Raw genomic sequence first — 10,088 nt, forward strand, 5'->3', positions numbered from 1 at the left:
TTTTTTAAACCAACGCCAAAAGTGGTCTAGAACAATTGAGGCCCCTAGAAACAAAGACGGAAGTGTCCACTTTGTTAAATTGTTGGCAATCTAAAAAAAACGTTTAATCAGTCCGTTATTCATCAATATGCAAGGAAATTTTAATAATATGATAGTAAACTGATTTAAGAATACTATTTTAAATCATCTATGTATGGTATCTAAATGCCCCAGTTTCTTTAAAAAATGAATTTTTTTGATGGACACTTCCGTTTTTGTTTCAATCATTTTGACCATCTTGGACACTTGCTGTTTTGTTTCACAAACAGTTGGAAACTGCCGGTTTTGATGTAAATGACAATTTCAAAGATGTTGCAGTCAATGTAAGAAAACAATATTTTTAGGAAGATTTTTTTTATTGAAAAAGTTGCAGTTGAGTTCCTCTTGAAGATATTATTGAAAGTTGATAGGTCACTTCTATCTTAGAAATTTTCATAAATTCTGGATAACAGAAAATAGATTTAAAAAAAGGTAAAATAGATTTAATAAAAGGTAAAAATAGATTTAAAGAAAAGTTAACTAAATTATAAAATAATACAAAAATTAACTTAATCATTAATAAGTCTGACACGATTTCTGCCGATTCCTCATTACATTCTATGTGAACAAAATTATCTTCTTCTTCTTGAGGTACAAGCGAAGTAGTTGGACATAATTTCGAGTAGAAATTCAATTCGGGAATATTTCTCCAGTCACCGCCAAAGTGGATATTTAGTAGTTTTGCAACATCTCGTAATATTAAATGATTAACCAAAATTTGATTAGCCTCTTTGTTTCTCCTTTTAAAAGAATAGTAGTTTTATTCTTGTTTCTTTTCAAAATGAACCTTTTCGTCTCCGAAAATCGAGATGCCCATGATGATGTAGGCTTCAGAATAAGTTGCGAACAAATTGTGAACAAATTCAGATAAATCTAAAAATGTCATATTTTGACAATTGCCTACAACATGATGGCAGTTTACCTTTTTTTCTTGGCGATGTTTGCCTTCCATTTATGCGTTTGTTTGACACGTTTTCTCACTGATTCCGGTGGCAATATATCGGGGAAAGTTTCCATTCTTAGAATATTTGACGTCCACTAACAATAAATGGTTATTTCCACAAAAAATAACAACTTTTCACTACACGATTCACTGACGCTTCCGCACGAGTTTGTATGAATTCAAGTACGGCCGCCATTATGAATAAAGGATCCTGATTGGCTATTTGAAAAACTGCCGCTTTTGTTTCGGAAGGAGGTGGACACTGCCGTATTTGTTACAACAACAAAACTTTAAAGCCAAAATACTATGGTTTAATGACAATTATATTAAAAACAGATATATTCTCGAGATAGAATGAACCTTTCTCTATAAAACTGCATATTCAACTCATTTTTGACGTTTGGTGGACACTTCCGTCTTTGTTTCTAGGGGCCTCAATTACAGCTCATAATCGTAATATTTATAACCATTGAAATGTGAATTCCGCACATGAGTCCTAACTACCTGAGGCTAGTGGAACTAGGACATCATCAGTATAGCCGTATGCTGTGGGGCAAGGGGGATTGGGTAGGCGAATTAAATGGGGAAGATGGACGCTGGATAGTGCATGGTTAATCAAATCTGGTCACTAAATACTGAAACGTTAAAAAATTATGCAAATTTAAATTTACAAAGTAGTGCCCGATTATTGTTTTGTTGAAAGTTTTTCGGGTGGCTGCCCTGTGATCGGTTGTACAGAGCGGGCGAGGTAACGCGGGAAGAAAGGACCGGTGACAATACGTGCGGTTTTTTTTGGAGGACGATTCCGTGGCGCTGAGATTTTATTTTATTTTTATTTTTATTTGTATTTATTTATTTATTCAAAAAACAGTTTTTACATAAAAAACATACTCTGCACATCTCACTAGGGCATTCCTATATCAAGATGTGCAGCTTTACAATAATATCATTTAAAAAAATACATATATGTAAACTTAAAATAATAACAACATTAAATTTAAACCAAAAAAAGTAAAGTTTATGACACGGTCGTTTCGAGACCGGTAGACAAAAATAAACAAAATTTTAGTAACAAATGTATGAAAAAATAAAAACAAAAATGTCAACAAAAGAAGCATTAGTAAGTAAGTTGGCAACAATAATATTCTTCTGTTAACTAAAGTACAAAGTACCTGTGCTGGTTTATCAGACACAAGCATAGGGTAACCATACTAACAATTACAACATGGATAGTATGAATAATAAATTATAAGAAAAAATAAAATAACTAAATAAAAATAGGAAAATAATAACCGATAGGTAAGTTAATAATATTATAATAAAAAGTAAGTAAGTAAATAAATTAGCTAGACAATAATTAAAGTAAATAATAATACGACAATTAAGTAGATAATAATAATAATAAGTAACATAATAATAAATAACCAAAAGTTATTTTAGAAGTAAATAAGTACATGCGCAGTAAGTAAATAAGGATTGTATCGAAACTGAGCTTCCACAAGGAATTATGATATAAGCGACAACATGGGTGATCCAAAACCATCACTCTCAGCTAGTACTGAGATTTTGACCATTTTCTTGAATGAATTTAACGTACCTATAGTTTTTATATTTTCTCCAAGCATATTATATAGCAACGGAGCTTTATATGAAAAACACCTTTGTCCGAAGGATGTTCTGGTATATACCGGCTGATACATTAAAGAAGAACCAATTCTAGTGCTGCGCACTTGTTGAGATCTTTTTGCAGTAATAGTGTTGTTGAAAAATTTACAGAGAGCCTGTATTATGTACAACTGCCTTATTGTCATAATTTTGCTTTCACTGTATAATAACTTTGATGGATACATAAAATTTCTCTAATATACATTATTTTTAAAATTAATTTTTGCGCAACATTCAAAGGCTCTAAGGTAGTCTTGTTACAAGAACCCCTACAGACAACATTATATGAAAGCATTGATTGAACAAGAGCATAATATACAGTTTTTAATGTAACTTTGTCCAATATGTTTCTTAGATTTTTGAAAATGTAGGCTAGCCTTCTTATTTTGTTTCTTAATATAGTAATTTATTTATTTATTTATTTATTTATTTATTTATTTATTTGTTTATTTATTTATTTACGGACAAATAGTCCATTAACAACATATTAATTACACGAATAAGTTTTATAAACAGAGATGACAGTGAAAGGAGAGCATATATAAATGAGGAGCGAAGACAATAATAATGACAATAATAATATAAAAGTAAGAATGGGAGATAATAATAAGTCAAAGCATGAAGATGGTTCAAAGGGCATTAGAAATTAGACATTGCGTATTGACTGTCGAAAGTCATTTAGGCATATACCACAAAATTCAATGCTTTGACTTGACAGTGAGTTGACAAGTCTCTAAATTCAGGACAAAGGAGAATGGTATCCATAATTGGTAGAATGTTGATTGACGAACAGCAATTCATTATTTCGGAGTCTACGGGAAGGGATGTTGAATTGGATAAGTTGCAACAAAGCAGGTGAGTCTGTAATACCATTGATAATCTTAAATATGCAAATCAGATCAGTGTCCCTTCTACGTTTCTCCAAAGAAGAAATGTTTAAAGTTTGTTCAACTTCATCATATGAGTACTCTCCTCTTACAAACCCAACCTCCAAGCGATTCCTCGTAGGAAGCGATGTTGAACGGATTCTATGTGACAAATGTGGACAGCATAGAAAGGAGACCAAATAACACTAGCGTATTCAAGGTGAGGGCGAACTAACGAGCAGTAAAGAGTTTTAAGGGTACTTATATGTTTAAAGTCAGAGGTTATTCTATGAACGAAGCCGAGTAGTTTAAGTGATTTGTTAACAATGTTGTTAATGTGCTCACGGAAAGAAAGTTTGCAGTCTAGGGTGACCCCAAGATCCTTGATAGATGTTAAAGTAGATAAACAAACATTGTTTAATTTATAATCAAACTGAATAGGTTTTTTGGTTCTATAAAAGGACAAAATTTTACATTTATCAACATTAAGTTCCATGCAGTTTATTTTGCACCAATTATTAAACGAGTCAATATCACGTTGAAAATGTAAGCAGTCAAGGTAGGATTTAATTATCTGAAGAATTTTATTATCATCCGCAAAAAGCCAGAAGCGTGTATGAGAAAAAACTTTGGTGATATCGTTAATAAAAAGGTTGAAGAGAAGCGGGGCCAAATGAGCTCCTTGGGGAACGCCGGACGTTACGTCAATGTTAAAGGATTCAAAGTTGTTTATTTTAACCCTTTGTTTTCTATCGCTCAAGTAAGAGCGAAAGAATGATAACAACGGGTTTCTAATGCCTATAGCATAAAGTAATGTGATTGTTCCATTTTAAATTTTTATCAATAATTAAACCCAGGTATTTGATGTTGTCTACTCTTTCCAAAGATTGACAGTTACACTCCTGCACACAACAATGTATTTTTAATGAACGTTCCAAAGATGGTTGATTTACAAGAGGAAATGCTAAAAGTAATATATTTAGTTTTGTTCATGTTTAAGGTTAACAAGTTTTGATCAAGCCAATTTTTGACTGCCCTTAATCCTGCCTCGCACTTAGCATACGTTTCATTCCATGTGTCAGCAGCAAACACCAAGACAGTGTCATCTGGAAATACAATTGAAGATCCAGAAAATTTCAGTTTACAGAGGTCGTTAATATATAACAAAAATAGAATTGGACCCAGAACACTACCTTGAGGAACACCAGTTACAATTAATTTATTTGAGCTAATGTGATCATTAATTATTACTCTCTGTGTTCTATTTTCAAGATATGTTCTGAACCAATCTAAAGATTTATTAACAATACCCATTGAACTGACTTTTTTTTAAAGAGTAAACCGTGGGATACGGTATCAAATGCCTTAGACAAGTCTAAAAAGACGGCCATTGCTTTATTGCCAGTATCAAGAGCTTCTACGACTGTGGTGATCATTTTTAATGCAGCATCACTTGTTCCCATGTTCTCTCGGAAGCCAAATTGATTATCTGAGAGAATTTCATATCTTTTTACATAAGACATCAACCTAATTTTAGCTAATTTCTCTATTATTTTTGATAACGTATTTAGCAAGGAGATAGGTCGATAGTTATTTACATCTTTGTTATCTCCTACTTTAAATAAAGGAATAACTTTGGCATTTTTGCAATGATTAGGGAACAAGCCATTCTCAAAACTAACATTTACAATGTGTGTAATAGGTATAACTAGTTCAGAAGCATTTTGTTTGTAGACCATTGCACTTATACTGTCATTTCCACTCGAAAAACCTGATTTTAGTTCATTAATCACATTTAAAACTTCATTACAATTTGTTGGTTTGAATTCAAAGCAGGCATTTTGCATAGATTTTTTTTTTTTTTTTTTTATATTTACTCCACACAGGAGGCCCTGAAGAAAATAATTTCCCTCAGGGCCTATGTCATCTTTGGGGATGCTGTGTGGAGGGTCTTTTTGTGGAGAGGAAGGAGTGAACATGGGTCTTGAAGAGTCCCATGTTGTAGGAGGGAGGAAACACAGAGGCCGGCAGTTCGTTCCACAGCCGAGCTGTTGAACTTAAGAACGAATCGTAGAAGCGACCCGTTCTCATGTGACAAGTGTCAACTGTGTACAAATGTTGGGCGCGCGTTTGGCGTGTATCCCGACTACGCACCGGTGCCGAAGGGATCAATGACGCTAGTTCTTCAGAGCATCTTCCATTGTAATACCGATAGAACAAGGACAGCATACCTACCTGACGCCTGTGCTCTAAAGATTGCAGTCCGTTTGTTAAGATTGGGGAATCTATCAAACGGACCGCCCGTTTCTGCACAGAGTCAAGGGTTTTTTTCAGGTATTTTGGGGCTCCAGACCAGAGATGGCTGCCAAATTCGACAGTAGGGCGCACTTGCGATTTGTACAGGGTGAGCAGTTGTGTACTATTAAAGTATCTGCGGGCCCTGTACAGTACGCCCAGCTTCTGAGAGGCCAACTTTACTCTAGCTTCGATGGAGCCCCCGTACCTGAGCTGGTCACTTATAGTTACACCAAGCATATCAATGGAAGGCCTGTTCGGAAGATTTGTTTCCGTTGAAGGAGACTAGATTATCATTTGGATCCCTTTTAGACGTAATCAGACAGGATTGGGTCTTTGAAACATTAAATTCGACGAGATTATTTTTACCCCAGGAGGAAATACTCTCGAGATAACCGTCCATTCTCTGCTTCAAAGCCCTCCGAGCCGTTGGAGTTTGTGTGCCCTTTGGGGGCTTGTCAAACAAAAAGCTATCATGAACTGTACTGTCATCCGCGTAACAATGAATCGGTGCACATGTCAAAAGGTCATTGATGTGCAACAAAAACAAAGTTGGAGACAGAACCGATCCCTGTGGGACGCCAGCATTTATGGAGTGCGAGGAAGAGGTGAAACCGTCAGCAACCGCCTGAATCGACCTATCCCTTAAAAAGTCAGCAATTCACGTACACAGGGATGCGGGAAGTCCGTAAGAATGCAATTTGTTGACAAGTCCTCGGTGCCAGACCCGGTCAAAGGCCTTGGATATGTCTAGTGCGACCGTTTGGGTCTCACCGTGACGTTCCAGGCACCGCCCCCAAACATGCGTCACATACGCGAGAAGATCACCGCACGAGCGGTTCCGCCGGAATCCGTATTGACGGTCGTTGATAATTTTGTTCTTCTCGAGGTATGTGAGCAGTTTGTCGTTGATCACACGTTCCATCACTTTGGACAGAACTGATGTGATCGCTATGGGGCGGTAGTTGGCCGGGTTGGAGCGGTCACCTTTCTTGGGAATAGGGTGAATTACCGCTTTTTTCCAACCAGAGGGCACAGTGCCACACTTCAGGGACATTTTGAAGAGCTTTGTCAAAACTGGAACTATTTCCGCAGCACACCTCTGCAATACCAGGGCAGGTATTCCATCAGGTCCACTAGCTTTGTTAACATCGAGCCCCCGTATGACGTGGAGTACATCCCGATGCCGGATCCTCAGCTTTTTCATATAGAAGCCGCAGTGAGGAACCGACGGCGGAACAGCACCCCCGTCGTCGAGGGTCGAGTTTTCCGCAAACATTTTCCCTAAAAGGTTTGCCTTTTCGGTGGCGGTGTTTGCTAGTGAGCCGTCAGGTCTGGTAAGAGGTGGCAAACTGGGTTTGCAAAAATTTCGACCTATTGAGCCCGCAAGCGACCAGAATGCTCTGCTGCCATGCGGGCAGGCAGCCAGCTTTTTGCTGATCTGCAGGTCGTGTTCGAATTTTGACCTATTGATGATTCTCTTGCATTCCTTTGCCGATTTGTTGTATGCTGATCTGCTTTCGGGCGTTCGAGATGTGTTGTAGGCTCGGTAAGCCGCGTTTTTTCGTCGAACTGCTTCGGAGCATTGTCGACTGAACCACGGCTTTGAGCCCACACCAGTTTCTTTAGTAGTCGATTGTATGAAGCCATCCATCGCCGATTTGATGACTTCACCAATCTCCTGGGCACATCTTGAAGGGTCCGAAGTCCGAAAACAAACAGCTGACCACGGAAAAGCATTGAAATGGGCCCGCATACCGAACCAATCTGCTGACCTATAGTGCCACACTTTTCTCCTCAGCCTCTCATTGGTTGGTCTGAGGCTAACGGGGATTGATGTCGTCACTAGGCAGTGGTCAGATGATCCCAGAGGCGCTGTGACGTCAATCTTATAACCGTGTGGCACAGTAGTTAAGAATAGGTCTAACAGATTGGAACGGTGAGTCTGGACATCAGGAACCCTTGTAGGCTCCTGAACCAATTGCTCTAATCCGTAGCAAATGGCAAAGGATTCCGCCTGTCGGCCAGCCGAGTCCGTTGGGCCTGAGAACTTCAACCATGGTTCGTTATGAACGTTGAAGTCCCCCAGAACAACAAACTCGGCCGAAGGGTAGCGGGGCAAGAGATCATCAATAGTATCGCTCAAATGTTTGAAGAGCTCGGTAGTGTCTGATTCGCTATGGTTCGGTGAGCGGTATAGACATGCGTAGAATCTTGCCGTACTGGCAAGATTGACGCGCACCCACATTACGTCGAATCTGGAGTTTTCCAGACTCAATAGTCGCACACAGTTGACGTCAGCTCGACTATAGAGGCAGACTCCTCCTTTCAGTCGGAATTTGCTTGCGAGGGTAAAGCCCGGGCAGTCCAGATAAGAGGAGTCTGGCGGCTCGGCTATCTGAGTTTCGGATAGGAAAAGAAGGTTGGGACGTTGGGACAAAAGATGGTGATGGACGGAATTTAAATTTGTGTGCAGGCCGCGAATGTTGGCAAAATTTACCAACAGTTTTGGCCCGCACCGGGGACGCCTGCTACTCGCCGCTGTAAAGATGTTAAGTTTGTTTTTATGTATATTCATGATTTTAATTTTTTTTTTTTTTTTTTTTTTTTTTTTTTTTTTTTTTTTTTTTTTTTTTTTTTTTTTTTTTAAGGGTATGAAGTGAAAGGAAGGTCTGGAATGGAAAGGTATGAGGGGTGGGTAGGAATATGGGGTTCAGGCTGTCCAGGAGTGATGAGCGTTTGGTTCCAGCCCACTCACTGCGGTGCTAGGCGATAGGCTGGGAGAGTCCGGCTGGAGAGGGCATCCAATGCGCCCCAAACGCTGCTGCTGGGTCCCCTCCGGTCACGAACCGGCACAACAGCAGTGGCGGGGTTTTTTCACTCGCTGATGGGGCAGCCCACCCTTAGTCGTGAGCCTGAGGGTCGGGCCCCTGTACTATCGAGCGGCCCGGACAGCGGTAACCGGTTGTAAAGGGTCTCCCTCAACCAGCATCTCCCAACCGGCCCGCCACGCAGAAGGTGGGCCGACGCACCCGCCACCAAGACCTGGGCAAACCTTAACCCATGAACCCGGGCACCCCTGCTAAGTCACCAAACGTAGCGAACCACTTGGGGTGACCTGTGGCAGAGGTGTTGGTCATCCAATAAATGGTTCCCAGGGCGGCGGTACCCATTCCCGCCTACCAATTTGTGTTGTGTTGGATTATAATTTTTTACTAAACATTCTTCACTTGTGTTATTTGCACTACACAAAAGATTAGCAAAATTTTGACCTATATCACTAAAAAAATTATTCACATGGTTAGTAATGACTGTTGGATTATCATTTATGGATACAATGTTATTATTTACTTTCAGTTCATTTATGGGCACTGATTCCTTTTGCAAATCCAATGCTTGTTTTATTATTTTCCATTCTTGCTTTGTGTTTCCTTTTACCTCGTGAAGCTTCCCTTTATAATATGTCTGTTTGGTCGTTTTTATAATTTTAGAACACCAATTTCTGTATCTTTTATAATGTGCAAACAATTCGATATTATTTGGTTCTTTACGACAACTCTTGTGTAATTTGTCACGTTTAATGAGGCAAAAGGATACAGACTTTCCGTGTAAAATAACCAAATATAAAACAAACGTTTTGCAGTGTTCCGGTTACGATGCTTTTTGTATTGGCGAGACGTTCTAGATGAATTTCGTAGCATCGCTACACGAGCATTTGATATTACAAACAGGGGTCGGTGACGCGGTCCTAAAGCTTCTTATAAATACGCCGCAAAAACCGGTCCCTGGCCGCACATTCCTGTTTCAATAGTGTAACAGTCCATAACTTCCTGCGCCTGCCGTAGTGAAATCGCCAATTATTGTGTTTTAATACAATCAACTATTATAAGTGTAAAGACAGTTCTTCCGTGTTTCTTACTCCTTAGAGATTTTAGCCTCAAGTGCTACCCCTTCGCAAGTGAACACGTATTTTCTGTGTCGTACATAAAAAGAAAATATATATGTATATCTCAGTGATTAAAAACTCATAGACTCAAGTGTAAGTGCTTTGAGCTTTTGTGGTAATATTCTCCACGTTTTTAGAACGAATCTGAAAGACGAGTAAGACCTTATTCCTATCTGGAACTACCAACAAAATCAGCGCGGTACATTCAACAGCATCTCCGCAGTCATCCACGCAATATCCGGTGAGCGTATTTGACCTACATTGTACTTGTCATATTGTTTATTTTGCAAGAGTT

Source organism: Hesperophylax consimilis, chromosome 6 (assembly GCF_061612785.1).
Source record: "Hesperophylax consimilis isolate HC1 chromosome 6, BYU_Hcon_1.0, whole genome shotgun sequence".
Taxonomy (NCBI): domain Eukaryota; kingdom Metazoa; phylum Arthropoda; class Insecta; order Trichoptera; family Limnephilidae; genus Hesperophylax; species Hesperophylax consimilis.